Source organism: Acomys minous (assembly GCF_964271855.1).
Source record: "Acomys minous genome assembly, chromosome: 15".
Taxonomy (NCBI): Eukaryota; Metazoa; Chordata; class Mammalia; order Rodentia; family Muridae; genus Acomys; species Acomys minous.
This window is the reverse complement of record NC_140497.1, coordinates 61602234-61619986: the sequence shown is the minus strand read 5'-3', so window position 1 is coordinate 61619986 and position 17753 is coordinate 61602234.

The following is a 17753-nucleotide window of genomic DNA, read 5'->3' as shown; positions in this document are numbered from 1 at the left end:
TAGAGCCGCTGCCTAGCCTGCGCAACATTCTTAGTTCAGTCCCCAGCACCACAAAACAAAAATATTTAAATAGACACCAAAAAGAATTTCCAATACCCTCAGCACAAAAATCAATCAATAAATAAATAAGTATTTGATGTGCTGGACATTTCAATTGCCTTGACCTAATCATTATGCACTGTATACATGTACTGAAATGTCACTCCGTAGCTTATAAATACAAGTGATAATTATGTATCAACTAAAAACAAAGAAATAGTCTGGCATGTATTCCTTAGAGGAATAATTTTTTAGTTCTGTTTTCTTAACATAGGTAGATGTATCAGAAACTTCAGAGAATTCAGACAGAGGGGGCTGTGACAGAGAAAAATGTTGATGAAGGGTTCAAAAATATGACTAGGGGGAAAATGACTGACCTGGAGATCAGCCGTGGCAGGAGGCAATGACAGTACCCTGAGCACAGGAGGAGTGAAGGCTACGGGAACTCCCACCCCAAGCCCGTGACTGCCACACATTCACTACTGCTGTTGGGACTGAGTTCTGCCATGTCCTCACTTCCAGCCACCTGCTGTTGTGTATGTAACACATCATCTCAAATCTCAATACCTTGTATTGCTCTGTAGATATGAAGTGCCCCCCCCCCAAAGGGCTCATGTTGAAGGCTTGGCCATCAGCTGGTGCCATTATTGAGAGGAGGTTGGACCTTTGGTGCTCTGGTGTAAATCAACAGATTAATACTTTGATGGGTTCATTGTGCTGCATTATTGGGAGTCCAGGGTCTTCCAAGCCGGAGGAGGTAGGGCAGTGGGAGGACTGGAAAGATCCATCTTATCCTCTGCTGCTTCTGCACTCTGATTGCTGCCTGCTGTAAAGTGAGCTGCCTCATCGTCGTCGTCGTTGTCCTCCTCCTCCCCCTCCTCGCCTTCTTCCTCCTCCTCCTCCCCCTCCTCCCCTTCCTCCTCCTCTTCCACACGCTCTCAAGCAGTGCATCCAGCTGACCATGGGCTGTGCATTGTTTCTTTTAGGTACTTACCAAGGCTACAAAAACAACACAATTTTAAAAGCTGATGAACCTCAGTCTGGCCCTCATTTATATGTAAAACCTCTCCATTTGTATGGATCGAGGATCTAGGAGTGGCTTTTCTGGGCCTGTGCTACAGGGTCTCTCACAGGCTGCAATCCAGAGGGCTTCACTCATGTGAAGGCTCAAGTGGGGGAAAGATAGACGCTCAGGACCGGGCTCCCTGTAGACTGTAGGACCTTGGTTCTTGACTGACCTTTGGGCAGATTCTATTTCAGCTTCTTCTTACGAACGTGGCCTCTTGCTTTAACAAAGCAAGGTAAATCAAACGGTAACAGAGCCTTCAGGCAAGTAAAAAGTTCAAATCCTTTATAACCTAACTACAGAAGAAGCATTGCTGAATATGCTATTGGTCAGAAAGTCAAGGAAAGAGAATTGCAAAAGCCTATGAACACCAACGGAGGCACTGAGCACAAGAGCTGAGCAGGCACCAGAAGCCCAGGCTCCCACTTGCCATGTGGGGCGCCAGCTGCCCACTACTGCCCCCTGCTGCCACAGTACCAGCCACGTGAAGGGCTTCTACTTCGCTTCCTACCGCTCCTAGTCTCTTCCCACAATGCCCGTAGCTGACACTAGTGAAAGCACAACTACCAAAGAGGCTCTCGTGCATGCCCCACAGTTTCAGCAGCCTGCAGTTCAGAGACTAGGAACTAGTAATGGGAAAGGACTGTTGTTTCCATACGTGCCCATGTGTCCTGCCCTTTCCCCTCTCGTTCTAAGCAGCTCATGTCCCGTATTCCCTGCGCTACGGCTCAGGGCCCCTGCTACCCCTTCACTAGAATGTCCCTTTGGACTTCCTTCCTCTGGTTGTAGCTCCATATTCCCACTCTTCCTGATCCCACCTTTTCAGTTGTTTGTTTGTTTGTTTTCCCAAGCATACCCAGCCTATGTTACCTGCCCTTGCCTCCTTGAGGCTCTTATCTTTGCCCAGTAGCACCGAATGAGAGCACAAAGCCTTTAAATTGATTCAGTTCGGCAGTCTATTACACAGACACTGTAGTTCAAACATTATGCTGGACGCCAGGGATGCAAAGATGGAAAAGGAACAGCTCCTGCCCTTGAAAGAGGATGCAGTTATGCCAGAGACATAGACACGCATTACACCAAGGGATAAGTGCTCCAATATACGTACATTCTGACAGTTTGATTGACAAGCCGTACGATCTGTCTTTATTGGCTGCAGGCTATCTCTACTCCTGATTCTTACTAGAATGAAAATACAACCATGAACTCTCAGCTATATAATCCTTATCAAACATTTATAATAAATAATTTATGAAGGTGTTAAAAGACAAACCATCCGTTCATCGCTTTAGATACCCTACAAATGTATGCCTTGTATACATAAGTGCACCATTCTGTGTTGCTGTTGTTGTTGTTGTTGTTGTTGTTGTCATTATTGTTGTTGATAATATAATGAGCTAAAATGAAGTGGTCCATTTTCTTGTTTCAGCATCTCCCTTAATCTGCTTTTAGGGAGCAGCACTTGGCTGTCTTGTTCTACTTCGTAATCCTAAGTAATGTTTAAAAAAACCTGTTAAAAGATATTTAGTATGTACCCAGTGGAAGGATGAGGAGCACGCCCTCCCCTGTACCACGTGTGCACAGATGCTAAGAAGGCCACTGAGAAGCTCCTCTCAGATCTTGGATTTAGCAAGAATTTACTAAAAAACAACCCCAATGTTTAAATTTTACGGTAGAACCCAACTCTTCTTATGCTCTGTGTTTCTATGTTGGGCTTAGGAATCAGAAAATGACCACAAAATTCTTACCCTCTTCTTGCAAGTGTATGAGAGCAAGCGGTAGATGCTTCTTCTACTGTTCTCACTTTCTGTTGACTCCAAGTCCTCTTTTATTCTTCTCCAGGCATGCTGGCAAAAAAAAAATCCCATGGCCTCTGTAGAATAATGACATGCATATTACTTATAAATAATTATACAGGTATGTTTTGTGGTGTTTCAATTTAGAGAAGAAAATCATGGAAGGAGGCTATCTGATCGGAGCTTTAGAAAATGACATTTATCCAGTCTGAGAAGGACTTTTTGATAATACCAGCAAAGACTTGAAGGCATAAAAGCTCACCTTTGGACAGAGCATGTGACTTCAGCACTTACTTTTTTGTCAGTGCATGTCACTCCACATTAGAAGAATTCGTCACCTCTTAAAATACATCCTTGTCCTGATAAGCACTTAGGGCACAACTCTGATGACAGACACTTCCACCAAGAGAAAATTATTCTGGACCACACCTCTTTCCAGATATTCATGCTGCAAAGACTTCCCAATCTGCCTTAGGCTAGCCAACTACATCAGTGCTTTTCCATCACTGTCACCATAATGCCTGAGAGAAACTAAAGACAGCAAAGATTTGCATTGTCTTATGGCTTCAGGGACTGTCAGTTCCTGCTGGTGGGGAAGGCCTGGTGTCTTGGTGGGAACAGGGAGTGTGTAGCAGATGCTGTCACCTCACAGTACACCAGGAAACAGAGAGGGAACAAGTTCACCTCTTCCCCTTTCTTCCTACTCCAGCCCAAGGGATGGTACCACACACTTTCCTCCTCAATTAATCCTCTGGAATCATTGTCACAGCCACACCTAGCCCTGTACTTTGGTCTCCTAGGTGACTTTGAATAAGGTCAGTTAGCAGCAATGATGATCTCATCAAGTTGGACAGATTAAGCTAGAATGGTAATTCTTCTCATAGGCCTCTCGTAGAGTAAGAATGTTCAGAGTAACGTCAGCGAGCCCCAGCTCATTTCCCTGTCCTCTGTCCTGGCAAAGTCATTTCCTTGGCCTGGCTATGGCTGCCGTGATGGAGACAGGAGCACAAGACTTCACACATGGGAGTGGGTACCAGCTCCACTCTTTGGTATGCACAAGATTTCTAAGCAGTTTACCTTCTCCTCTTTAATACTCATTTCCCTTGCAATCTGAATGTCTAAGAACTGCTGTTTTTAGCTGATTTTATTATTTTAAAGTCATACCTACATCTTTGACAATCTGTGATATTCATTGATTTCTTTGCAATCTACAAGCCATATATTTTTTTAATATAGACTCTATATAACTCAAGATGCCTTTAAAAATGAGTAATTTACCATGCGACAGGAAATTAAGACCTGTAATAGTACTGAGATATGAATGGTTTTTAGGTACCTTTTATTACTTTGATTTCTTTTTTTTTTTTTTCATTTCTAGTAAATACTGCAATTATTCAGACAGCTCAAAATGTCATAGGAAAATATTAGTGAAAACAGTAGCAAATCTCTCTCTTAAGTGAGTCCACACCAAAGCACACGGAAACAAATTTTCTGGAATTAATATGTGAAAAGTGTAGGATTTTTGAGGATTTTGGGGGTGATTTCCAGCCTGGAAAGTCACCTGTTTAAGAAGAGAGAATTATTGACAAGAAGGAATTAATACAGAAGTAGCTTTTGTTGTCAATAAAGTCAGTGTCAAGACTTTTTATTTAAGTAATTTATTCAGATTACACCTCAATTGTTATTGTTATCCCCTCACTTGTGTCTTCCCATTCCCCCCTCCCTCCCTCTTTCATTGTGTTCCCCTCCCCTAGGTCTATGACAAAAGAAGACCTCATCCCCCACTATAAGATCACAGCCTATAAGGTCTCTCTTGCTAGCCTGTTTACTCTTCCTCTGGGTGTCACCAGGTCTCCCCACCAAGAGGAAGTGGTCAAATAGGGGGCACCAGAGTTAATGTCCAAGTCAGTCTCTGCTCTCCACACAATTGTGGAGAATGTGGTGTCCATTTGGTTAGATCTGTATAGGGGTTCTAGGTTTACTGCATGCATTGTCCTTTGTTGATACAGTAGTTTGAGCAGACTCTGCCTGGGTCCAGATATGGCAGCCTTGATGGTCTTCTTGTAGGTTTCTAGGACCCTCTGGATCCTTCTATTTCCCCATTCTTCCTTACCTCTCTCCCCTAGAGTTCCAATAGAAAGTCCCAGTATCTATCCCAATCTCCAGGTAGATGAAGACTTTCAGGGGACATCTCTGTTGGGCTAGTGGCCAATTATAAGTGAGTATATGCCATGTGTATCTTCCTGGATCTGTGTTAACTCACTCAGGATGATCATCTCTAGTTCCATCCATTTGCCTGCAAATTTCAGGAATTCCTTGTTTTTAATAGCTGAGTAGTATTCCATAGTGTAAATGTACCACAGTTTCTTTATCCATTCTTTGACAGAGGGACATCTATGTTGTTTCCAGGTTTTGGCTATTACGAATAAGGCTGCTATGAACATGGTTGAGCACATGTCCTTGTTGTGTGGTGGAGCATCTTTTGGATATATTCCAAGGGGTGGAATAGCTGAGTCTTGAGGTAGCCCTATTCCCAGTTTTCTGAGAAAGCATCAAATTGATTTCCAAAGTTGTTGTACAAAGTGTACAGGTGGTTGTACACCAGTAATGGAGAAATGTTCCCCTTTCTCCACATCCTCACCAGCGTGTGCTGTCACTTGAGTTTTTGAGGCTGAGAAGCTTCTGTAAGGCAGAAGACACTGTCAACAGAACAAAGCAAAAGTCTACAGACTGGGAAAATATCTTCACCAAGACTACATCTGACAAAGGGCTAATATCCAAAATATATAAAGAGCTCAAAAAATTAAACACCACCAACCCAAATACCCCAATTAAGAAATGAGGCTCAGAACTAAACAAAGAATTCTCAACAGAGGAATATCAAATGACTGAGAAACACCTAAAGAAACACTCAACTTCCTTAGTCATCAGAGAAGTGCAAATCAAAACGACTCTGAGATTCCATCTTATGCCCATCAGAATAGCTAAGATCAGAAACTCAATGTCAAGATTTTAAGTGTTTCTTTCCCCCTGGTGGGGCTACCTCAGTTCTGATGTGACTTGATATGCTTCAGGGTGGGGCTTTCCTTCTCTGAGAAGTAGGGATAGGGGAAACAGGGAGGGGGGGTGGGACTGGGAGGAGAGGAGAGAGGGTGCTATGACCAGGATGTAAAGTGAATAATTTAATTTAAAAATAAGATTTTAAGTGAGTACTGAGGGGGAAAATGGGTTTCACTCCGATGGTGGTTTTGCCCTTAGGCTTAAAGGAGATCTGGCCAGCACAAAGGCCAGAGGAAGTGTGATATTGAAATCACAAAGAATACGGACAAGAAAATTTGCCCCTTTCCCACTATGAGAGTTGGGAGCTGACTATACTAAGCTTTATTCTGAGTGTGACCAAGGCATTGGCTGGGCAAGGCACAGGAGTAGATAGAAGCTGTGGTGTAAACGCTCAGTGTTCTTCAAGCACAATCAAGAAGCAGTGACCCACAGTAGCCCTGGAATAAGAATTAAATAAACCTTGTAATGAGAGCTGTGGCCTTGCGTGCTCAAAAGCTACATAGACCATCCTTACAGATTCCACTGGGTACCAGCTAGCTGGCTTCCCACCTCCCACACATTGCTCCAACAACTATCACCACTGTGTTCTCGCACTACACTAAGCACCAACGTATGTCTCATATGGTCCCAAGATGGCCTTTCTTTATGGGTTTGTACATGTAGGTTAAGGCTTTCCAGACTATTTTTGGTGCCTGAGACTCAGCAACTTTACCTAAATGTGGCCCCTGGCTAGGAGTTCCTCAGGGGGTATCAGGCTGAGATTCTAAATACTTGCATGATCTTGATCATTAATGTGTGTGTGTGTGTGTGTGTGTGTGTGTGTGTGTGTGTGTGTAAATATGGTGGCCAAAAAACATCACTGGGTAACATTCTTTGGGCATCATTCACTTTTTTTTTTCCAAGACAGGGTATCTCAGTGGCCTGGAACACCCCAGGTAGGTTAAACCAGCTGGCCAGGAGGCACCAGGGATTTACCTGTCTCTGCTCCCCAACACTGAAGTTACAAACTTGGTATCACACTTGGCTTTTTTTAATGTGAATTCTTAGAATGGGATTGTGGAGTGTGTTTGTGGCAGGATATTTATTTGATCACAATGTGTTGTTTACTGGAAAAACCTGTTTCTAGTTGTGGTATAACTCAGCTCTAGCACACACATTTAATACAAGAGTGTTCTGCTTGTAAACAGGATTAAATAGAGTTAACCATAGGTCTAGAGGCAGAGCAACCAGTTGACAGGGAGGAAACACAGGGAAAAGACAGAGAGTAAGAGGAAGTCAGGAGGATGGATAGGGAGTCACACGCAGAGTAGAAGGGAGGAAAACTCAGGAAATTTCCTGAGACAGCGTGGGGAAGGAGGTTTCCTTTTCCTTTTGGAACTTCTGCTGAGGAGGAAGATGGAGAGAGAAGGGGGGTCCTGAGAGATGCCAAGAAACTGGCTCCATACACAGATGGATGTCCCTCCACTCTTCTGATGTCACTGTGGCAGTCTTCCCATCTCTCCAGTCCAACTGGAATCCTAATTTTGATTAAGGTAAGGAGTCCCTGAAGGCCTATCACCAGAATCTATTGGGTGGTCTCTCAACTGCTACAAAGCCTCCCACAAAATTATCTAAGATTAGCCAAGTAACACAGGAACCTAAGGAGTCCTCCAACAGCCTTTCTGGAGAGATTGATGGATGTGTATCGCACTCACTTCCCCATCGATCCAGAGGCAGAAGAAAACAGGAAAGCCATTAATACTGCTTTTGTAACTCAGTCAGCTCCAAAATTAGAAAGAAACTCCAGAGAATGGAGGGTTTTGAAAGTGAGAATCTCTCTACGCTAGTTGAGATCACTACCAAAGTATTTAACAACAGGGAGGATCAGGAGGGCAGATGGGCTAGAAAGACTGCCAAAGTCATAATAGCAGCCCTTAATGAGGACCCCAGCCAGATATCTTGGCCAACGAAGGCCAAGAGAGTTGGTCTATGTGCCCCAAAGGGCAAAGAAGGAAAGGAGTACTTTTCCAATAAGACCAATGTACCCACTGCAAAGAATTGGGACATTGGCGTAAAGACTGCTCCAAATGGGGAGGGAAGAAACCTAAACCTAGGGTTCTCCACCTTGAGAGGGACTAAAGTGTTGGGACTTGGTTTCCCTCCCCAAGCCCAGGGTAACTTTAAGACTGGAGGGAAAGCCAGTTGACCTCTTGGTTGGTACTGGGGTTCAATTACCTGACTTCCAAAAGTCCAATGGGCCACTGACCTCCCAAAAGACTTTAATACAAAGGGCCACAGATACTAAATCCCACCCATAAACTACTGCCAGGAAGGTGGACCTGGGGAAAGGCACTGAGACTCACTCATTCATAGTGAGTCCTGAATGAGTCCTTACCCCCTTTTGGGTCAAGTCCTATTACATAAGCTAAGGTCCTAAGAAAATGAGACTGCTGTAGACTTTTCTTGTGAGGGGAACAGCAATCCAAGATGGCATTTATGTGACCTTACCTCTAGGGTAATAGTACCTCCTTAATCCTGAGCCCAGAACCAAAATAAACAACAAAGAAAGTTCACTGTTAGTAGATTTACGGTCTAAATTCCACAAGTCTGGGCTAAAACTCAACCCGCCAGATTTAGCACATCAAGCCTGGTTGTACAAATAAGACAAGGGCTGAACCCATTTGGGTCAGATAGTGTCCAATGTCTCCAGAAACTCAAGGAGGCATCGAAATTCACATCAGCTGCCTCACAGATGCAGGAATCTTAACCTCCTTGGAATACCCACCTTCTGCCAGTGTGAAAGCCTGGAACCAACAACTTTAGATCAGTCCAGGACCTAAAGGAAGTAAATAAATGGGTTGAAGATATTCTCATAACTGTGCCTAACCTTTACACGGTGCATAGCCTATTACCCTCTAAGAAACAGGTCTACACTGCCTTGGACCTAAAATATGCTTTCTTCAGCATCCCATTGGCAAAACAAAGCCAGCTCCTGTGTGCCTCTGAATAGACTGACCTGGACACTGGACTTAATGGTCAATTGACTTGGACATACCTACCCCAGGGGTTTAAGAATTTCACAAGCATCTTTGATGAGGCCTTGCCCATGGACCTGGGTGAGTACTGACTGGTTCAGTTCCTCCCCTTGTCCCCCATGACACTTCTACAATATGTAGACAACTCACCATAGCAGTAGAAGATGAGACCACCCGACGAGAAGCCACAGAAGGGCTGCTATGAGTTCTTCAGACTTCAGGGTACTGTGAGTCCTCAAAGAAACCCCAGTTATGCACCAGAACAGCCACATATCTGGGCTTCTGTCTCAACTAAGGTAAGATATCTTTCTCTCCTGCAAGCAATCTATCCTAGGGATCCCCACACCCCTCACCAAGAGGCAGATCTACGAATCCTTGGGAAGTGTGGGACACTCCAGTTGTGGATCCCTGGATGCGTAGAGATGACCAAGCCCCTCTATGAGGCAACCAAGGGGCCTAAAGGCACGCCCCATTGGGCTGAGACAGAGGAAAAAGGCTTTTTAAGACATTAAACTGGCCCTTCTCTCAGCATTGCCACTGCCAGATGTTTCTAAGCCCTTTCATTTGTTCATGGATGGAAAGAAGAGGCTTTAAAAGGGGTTGTTCACTCAGAGACTTGGGCCTTGGCATCATCCAGCGGCGTACTTGTCAAAGAAGTTGGCCTCTGTGGCTGCTGGATGGCCTGCATGCCTAAAGCATCATAGCCACCACAGCTCTTCTAACAAAGGACTGATAAATTGACTTTGGGACAAAAATCTAATTATTACCGCCCCTCATACGGTGGAGAGCCTATTAAAAAGCCCACCTGATACTTGGCTGACCAATACCCAGTTAACCCATTACCAGACTCTTCTATCAAATCAGCCTAAAATAACCTCTGCCCAGTCTGCAGCTTTCCCGCTGCCTGAAAAGACAGGGAAGCCCCTCCATGACTGCTTATAGGTGATACCCCATTTCCAAAGGTTATGACCAGATTTAACAGACAACTCACTGGTCTCCCTGGACTTAAACATGCACACTGATGGCAGAAGTTTCAATGAAAATGGGAAAATGTGGCCATAGTTACCCCGGAGGGGCACTTTGGGCCAAGCACCTTCCCCCTGGAACTTCTGCTCAGAGGGCTGAGCTGACCACTCTGACCCTGGCCCTCTAACTGGGTAGGGAAAACAGAGTAAACATCAACATTGAGAGCCACTATGCTTTTGCCACTCTTCAGGTACATGGGGCAATTTATCAGGAAAGAGGGCTCCTGACTGCAGACTATTAATAACAAACAGGAAATCCTCAACCTATTAAAAGCTCCCTGGGATCACAAACAAGTCTCTGTGATGCATTTCCCTGGACACCAAAAAGGGGACTCTGGAGAGGTCATAGGAAATCAAGGAGCAGACCAAGCTGCCAAGGAGGCAGCCCAAAAGTCATCCAATATCATGATGGCTCGATGCCAGCTCCCACCCTGTCAGAGGTCCCCACCTACTCACCTGAGGATGATGACCTCTTCCAAAAACTACCTCATACTTCCATCAAGAAAGGATGGTAGGGGCTAGAGAGCTGGCTCAGAGGTTAAAGGTATTGGCTGCTCTTCCAAAGGTCCTGAGTTCAATTCCCAGCAACCACATGGTGGATCACAATCACCCATAGTGAGATCCAGTGCCCTCTTCTAGCATTCAGGCAAAACACTGTATACATTGTAAATAAATAAACAAACAAACAAATAAATAAATGATGGTTGCTCACAGCTGACAACTGCATAATGTTGCCCCAAGCCTTGGAGAGGACTTTGGTCAAACAACTACATCAAGCCCATCCCCACTCTGATCCCCATGCTCCTGAATCTCTGGATTGCTGGCAGTGCTAAAATTGGGACAGCCTCCCTCATGACAAGTGACCAACATTACTGGACTCTTGGGAATCAGATCAACAGGGACTTAGCTGAGTTGGAAAAATTCCTCAACTACCTGACTACCACCCTAAACTCACTGGAAGAAATGGTCTTACAAAACAGGAGGAGCCTCAACCTACTCTTTATGGGAAAAGGAGGCCTTTGTGTAGCCCTGGGAACAATGGGAGAACTGTGCCAATCATACTGAAATAGTTAAGGAGAGCCCAAGCTTGGTGAGACAGAGGCTGAAAGTGAGGGAATGGGCCAGATCGGTAAAACAAGCTTGGTTTGAGTCCCTCTTTGTCTGGTCACCTTGGGTCACAACTTTAGTAAGCTGACTGATAGGCCCTCTGATAGTTACTCTGTTGATAATTCTGTGTGCCCTTTGGTTATTAAATTTCACTCCCTACTTTGTGCAAGATAGGATAAATGCTGCTAAGCTCATGGTCCTGGGGACCCAAACGACTTCTTATCCACTGACCAAAATCTGTGACATCAGAAGTTTAATGAGTTACAAGAAAGAGGGGAGACGGTTGGGAGCCTCCTTAACTTCAGAGATCCCACCTTGTGGGTAGTCTCCCTTCTGTACTAAGCTAAAATTGCCAGAAACAGCTTCCGGCCCAAACATTCCAGATGACTCTGAGCCACAATATCCCACTACATGCCTCATTGGGTGACTCCCAGAAAGGCCAAGACCACAGCTGCCAAGGAAGCTATGATAAGCTGGCCTCTGTCCAGTCCAAACTATCACCAAGGAAACCACCTGAAATAATTGATATGTAGGAACCCAGGTGTGAAATGCCCAATGTGTGCATGAATCTGATTGGATGCCCCCTACCCCACCTAATCTGTGTTGTTGTTGTTGTTGTTGTTTTGTTGTTGGGGTTTTTTTTTTTCTTAAAAAGTTGTTCTGTTCTGCCCTTCGATGACACAGTTTGGATCTCAAGGCCAGCTGCCTCCCTCATACATCAGCATTTGAACTAAAGAAATATTTTGCCTGTTTGAACTTGGTTTTCATAGTGAAGTATTCCCAAGTTCTCAGACCCTAACATAATGACCAATGACTCTACAATAAACTTAGCAAGTGAAACAGTTTAAGAATAACCTGCCTCTCCCCTCACGAAACTTTATCTTCTCTTGTTACTTAATACAACCTTATTTTCTCACCTTGCTTTAAGAAAATGCTTTAACTTTCCCTGACTGAAATTCAGGGATCAAATAGCTCATCCACAGTTCCCTGCATGCTAGCTTGGGGCAGCAGCCATCAGAGTTCATTGATTTGTTGCTAGCAAACAGGAGGATTTAATGGTGTGATTTCCGTGTGTCACTAGTTGATCGGGTCTCACTGGGTCTCTCCAAACGGAGAAAGACTCCCTGCTTCTGTCTGCATCCGATGCCATACCCCACTGATCTTCCAGAGAGAGAAGATAGAGAGCAATTATGGTTCATGTTGCCACTGAGTCTGCATAAGCCTCGATTGCCATCCCTTTCTGATCAGCAAGATGTTACCTTGGCAACTACACTGCACAGCTTTTATCCATCCCTCCTTTGAAGCTCATCATTTGTGTAAAACTTATTTTGCCTCCTAATGAGGAAGAGGAGATGTTAGCCGCCTGACTGAACCCCTGGTACTAACAAACAACAGCGATGAAGCCGACCACCCAGGGATTGACTTCAACTCTCAGGCCTGTTTGACCCACACAAAAAGTCTAGTGTTGTTGATTTTTTTTTTTAATGTAAGACAACACTTATAAACCAGAAGATTTTCCGTAAGAATTCTGTTTTTAGGTCTCTTTTTAAAATGTTAAGATCAGAAATTATCAGACCAGCGTTCATGACAATCCAGTACAGCTTAGTGTTGCCACTGTCCTGTCAGCCGCTCCAATTGGTTAGTTTATCTGGTGGAACTTATTATTGATTTGGGGTGGTGAGCAAAGGGTTGGGATATGTGACCTTTAAAGATTATTTACAACTGAATGAAAGTTGTTTTTTAGGCTGTTTTAAGTTCTTAGGGCATTTCTTTTCAAACTTCAAAATTTCAAATCCACCAAATATTTTCTCAAGAGGCTTTCCAACATTTATTTCTAAACTTCAGCCAGCCATTCCTAAGGTGCTTTGGAAACTTAATCAAAACAGGCAAGATGATCTGGGATCCTAGCACTCTGGCAAGAGGCTGGCGGCAGAGGCAAAAGGATAGCCTGAGCTACATAGCAAGACTCTCTCTCTCTCTTGAGAACCCAGGGGGAAAGGAAAGGCCAAGTTTGAGGAGGGTTGTGGTGGCAGCTGACGGAAAGAGGGTAAGGAAGACAAGACTCCTTCCTTTCTGATCAAACCTGAATCTGTTGGAATTGCCTAGACAGGTTTTAGAAGCGCACACATCGCTGGGCTACACTTTTTAATTCAGTACTTCTGTGGATGCAGGTGGGGCCTGAGAATTTGTATGACTATCAGTCTACCCAGCCTACTGTAGGGTGATGCTCCTGGCCTAGAAATCACTCTATGGGAATCATCAAGTTCACCCTGTATCAGATATACCTGCCAATGGCAGTGGCCAAGCATGACAGAAGTATATTTTCTCTCACAAAAGAGCATAGCAAATGTTCTTTCGTTCATGAATCAAAGCTCCCAGCTTCTTTGAGCTTTGAAAGGAAGGGGCATGCAGCTGGAAGAGGAGAAAGGCAGCAAGAAAGAGAACTGGACTGAAGAGATGGTTCAGTGCTTAAGAGTACCGGCTGTTCCTCCAGAGGACCAAGGTTTGATTCCCGGCACACACAGGTCCCACCACAGTCTGTCACTCCAGCGCCAGGGCATCCAGTGCCTCTTCTTACCTCAGCATGTATTAGGCACCAATGTGGTACACAGTCATCCATGCAGACGAAGATTTTTAAGTGTTTGCCTCAAGATTGCTGACCAGTCACAGGACAACATCTAGATGCAAACGGTGCTGGGAAATGTAGTCCCTACTAGTAGCCAGTTCCCAATAGTAATTCTGTCAAATGGAAGGGAGAAAACACTTTTTTTTTTTTTGTGGACAGCAAGCCACCCCTGTTCAGAAGCCATGATGCCTCTCATTCTCACCCACCACTGAGTCTCCCCCACATTGATGGAAGGCCCTTCTTGCTCTGTGCTGTCCATCTAACCCTTAGCAGTCTTCTGGTTATAACTTCACCCCCACGGAAATTGTCCACAAAATATCTTTAGCCGTTTATCTTGGTGTGCAACTAAGTAACTTTCTCTAAAGAGTTGGCTGTTTTCCTGAGCATATTTTTGACGGCTGCTGTCATGTTAAAGAACAAGTCTGACTCTTTCCCTGATGGTCAGATGGAGAAAAAATGAACGGATCACATTTTGAAAGGTTTTGATTAAACGCTAACCTGGGTTAAGTAGCACATCACACTTGGCTTCCAAAACATAACAAACAAGTATACAAAGGAAATAAGCAAGGAGAGGTGCCCACAGTAATTAATCTCTTGATGTCATAATCTAGCTGCCCTCCTTGTGATGAATTAATATTTTCTAAAGTCATCTCTAGCTCTTGGGATCTAAAGTAAACTATTGAGGTGACTTGGGAGCTCTTAAATTAATTAAAGCTAACAATGTAAAAATAATATGAAGAGTGGTTCATTTAACATTGCAAGTAGCAGGGAGAAAAATTACCTAAATTTGCTTAGGCAAAAAGGAAATTAATTGGTTCACCTGAGCTGAAAAGTCTAAAGGAAGTGTTAGCTCCAGTTACACCTGATTTCTGCCTTCATCCAGTGGCACCAGGAGACCAGGGACATTTCTATATATTTTTTTATTGGTTGGTTGGTTTGGGTATCCCTTTTCTTTTTGTGTTCTTTTGTTTTGAGACAGAGTCTAACTCTTTAGCTGGCCTGGAACTCATTACATAGTGCAGCCTAGTCTCAAACTCATAGTGATCCTCCTGCGTGCAAGCAAAGGTCCTCCTGCGTGCAAGCACAGGCCCTCCTGCGTGCAAGCAAAGGTCCTCCTGCATGCAAGCACAGGTCCTCCTGCATGCAAGCACAGGCCCTCCTGCATGCAAGCACAGGCCTCCTGCATGCAAGCACAGGTCCTCCTGCATGCAAGCACAGGCCCTCCTGCATGCAAGCACAGGCCTCCTGCATGCAAGCAAAGGTCCTCCTGCGTGCAAGCACAGGCCCTCCTGCATGCAAGCACAGGCCTTCCTTCGTGCAAGCACAGGTCCTCCTGCATGCAAGCACAATCATTTGCAGTTTGACTTTACATTATGGCAGAACATCAATGTTTGTGAACTCAAAATGTTTTCTGCATCTGGTCAATAAGATCAAGAGCTCTTCCTTGATAAGAGCCCCACTGTGAGCTGGGAGATGATGACACATCCCTTTGATCCCAGCACTAGGGAGGCAGAGGCAGGCCAGTCTATGAGTGTGAGACCAGCCTGGTCTACAGAGCAAGTTCCAGGACACCAGGGTTACACAGAGAAACTCTGTCTCAAAAAAAAAAAACAAACCACCAACAACAGAGGAACCTCATGTGGCTCATTGGATCCAGTCATGTCTTGTTTCTCCTTCAGTTAATCATCATATTCAAGAAGAAGTCATTGTAGGTCTCAAATGACACAATACCAGCTGACTGTGAGCTTGGAAAAGTAGCCCTAAGAGAAAATGTGGGGTAGTTACTACTATGGTTTGGGTAAAGGTCCACGTGCTCAAGACTTGGTCACTGGGATGGCACTATTGGGAGATAGTGGAAACCCTAACAGGCGGGAGCTATTGGGACATCTTAGATCACTGGATGTGTGTCCCCAAAGGAGACAAGGCTCTTCCACTTTGCTTTCTGGATCACTAGGTGAGGAGTGTGTTCCATCACTTACTACTACCTCCCCGAGAGGCCCAAGGCCACACAGCCACTCAGCTCTGAGCTAGCACCTCCAGAACCATGCGCCAAGATGTTCTGTCTGTGTACGTAAATTCCTCCAGCTATCGATTATAGTGATGAAAGCTGACTAACACCATTACTGTTGGGGTTTACAGAGGATCGGTGGCCCTCTCTAGTTAGGAAGCAGTTGAGCCAAAGATGGAGGAGCCCAGGAGAGCAATAAAAATGCCAGCTTGGTTATATGACTTTAGGTGTGTTGACACAGCAAGTCAGTTCCTAAATTAGATGATCTTGCCCCATTGCAGACACACACTCATCTAGTCAGATTTATGGTAGAGGAGTAGAAAATGCTTTCTGAAGACCGGGAAGTCCTAAAGAGAAAATAAAATGGCTGAATTTCCTACCCTCAACCACTGTGCCCCCAATTTACCCACAGGTAATCAGGTTTCTTTTCTTGTGGAGATGAGGAAAGAACATTACAAGAAGTAGAAGAGCTCTCCATGATGATCAAATGAAGCCAAGCCCTATACAGAGACATAGTGGAGTAGGAACGACTCCTCCCAATAGTGAACAGCAGAGTAAAGAAACAGTACAAAAATAATACATGTGCACCTCCACAGGAAGTGAGACTCACTTTCACACGCATAGAAAATATATGCATCTGACTGATTAAATTCCTCAACGTGTATGGGACTGGAGAGATGACTCAGTGGTTAAGAGCAGTAGATGCTCCTCCAGGGAACCCAAGTTCAATTCTCAGCACCCAAATGCTGCCTCATACACATCTGTAATTCCAAGCCCAGGGGATTCAACACACTATGCTGGCCTCGGTGGGCACCAGGTACTCATGTGATATACTACAAGCAAAACACATACATAGAATAAAAATCGATAAATCAATTCCTAAATAGTTAGTTAAAAGAATATAAACCCCACCAACAGTTGTGACACTGCATAACCATTTTGTTGCTATACCTCAAGTGGGTACCTTTTCTCATTTAATTTTTTCCCCTAGAGCTGAAAGACAGCTAACTCTTAGTTTGTGTGGTTATAATTAAGTACCATAAACGTTGTAGGTTATAAGCAACAGAACTCATTTCTCATGGTCTGGAAGCTGAAAGCCCAAAATCAGATGCCAGCGTGGTAAGAATCTGGGGACGTCCCCTGCCTGTTTAAAGGCTGCAGGCTTCTTGTGTCCTCACATGAAGAAAAGTGGCTAGCTCTCTGGCCTTTTTATAAGGACACTAATTAATCCCGGGGGACCATTTTACCTCCTCAGAACCTTATCGATATATACTATTGCATTGGGGGAATTCAGGTTCCAACATATGAATTTGAGGAGCAAAGACAAGCATTCAGGTTAGCAATAAAAGTGGACTTTATTTATGTTAATGCCACACTATAAGTTGGAATTAGTAGCCCAAGCAATTTGGCTGAAAGTTTAGGAAAAAGTCCAGGCAAGGTAGAGATTCGCGTTTATCTGGACCTGATGCTAGACTACACATGTTCCTGTGAGGACTTCTGTCATCCCTGCTCAAAACCATATCTTTCTCTGATATATGCAATTGGGCCTCTGGCATCATTTTGTAGGATGAAGTAGGTAATGAGGACTTTTGGAATCAAAAGAAGCAAATCTTGCATGCAGAAAGACTAGCCACAAAAATACAGTAGCTCTGGTATCTAAGGTTACTGCTTTAGTCTTAACAGAACAATCCTGCTTCCCGCTGGCTGAGGATTCACAGCTGACTGGGGGGAGGTCAAGAATTAGGGAACAAAAACGCCATCACAAATGACAGACAACTTAATCATTTAATCTAAGAAACCCAGTCACTGCCCATTTCAAACACCCTGCAAAGATTCTGGCCCGCAGTTCCATAGCTTACAATAACAATACAGTAGTCAGTTTTGTGCTGTTACAACAAAGCAGCCAACATGATACATAGAAAAGGTTTTATTTAGCTCACAGTTTGAAAGACTCCATTTCTTTTTATTTCTTTGAATAGTTTTATTTTATCTTTTGATTAAGTTATTTATTT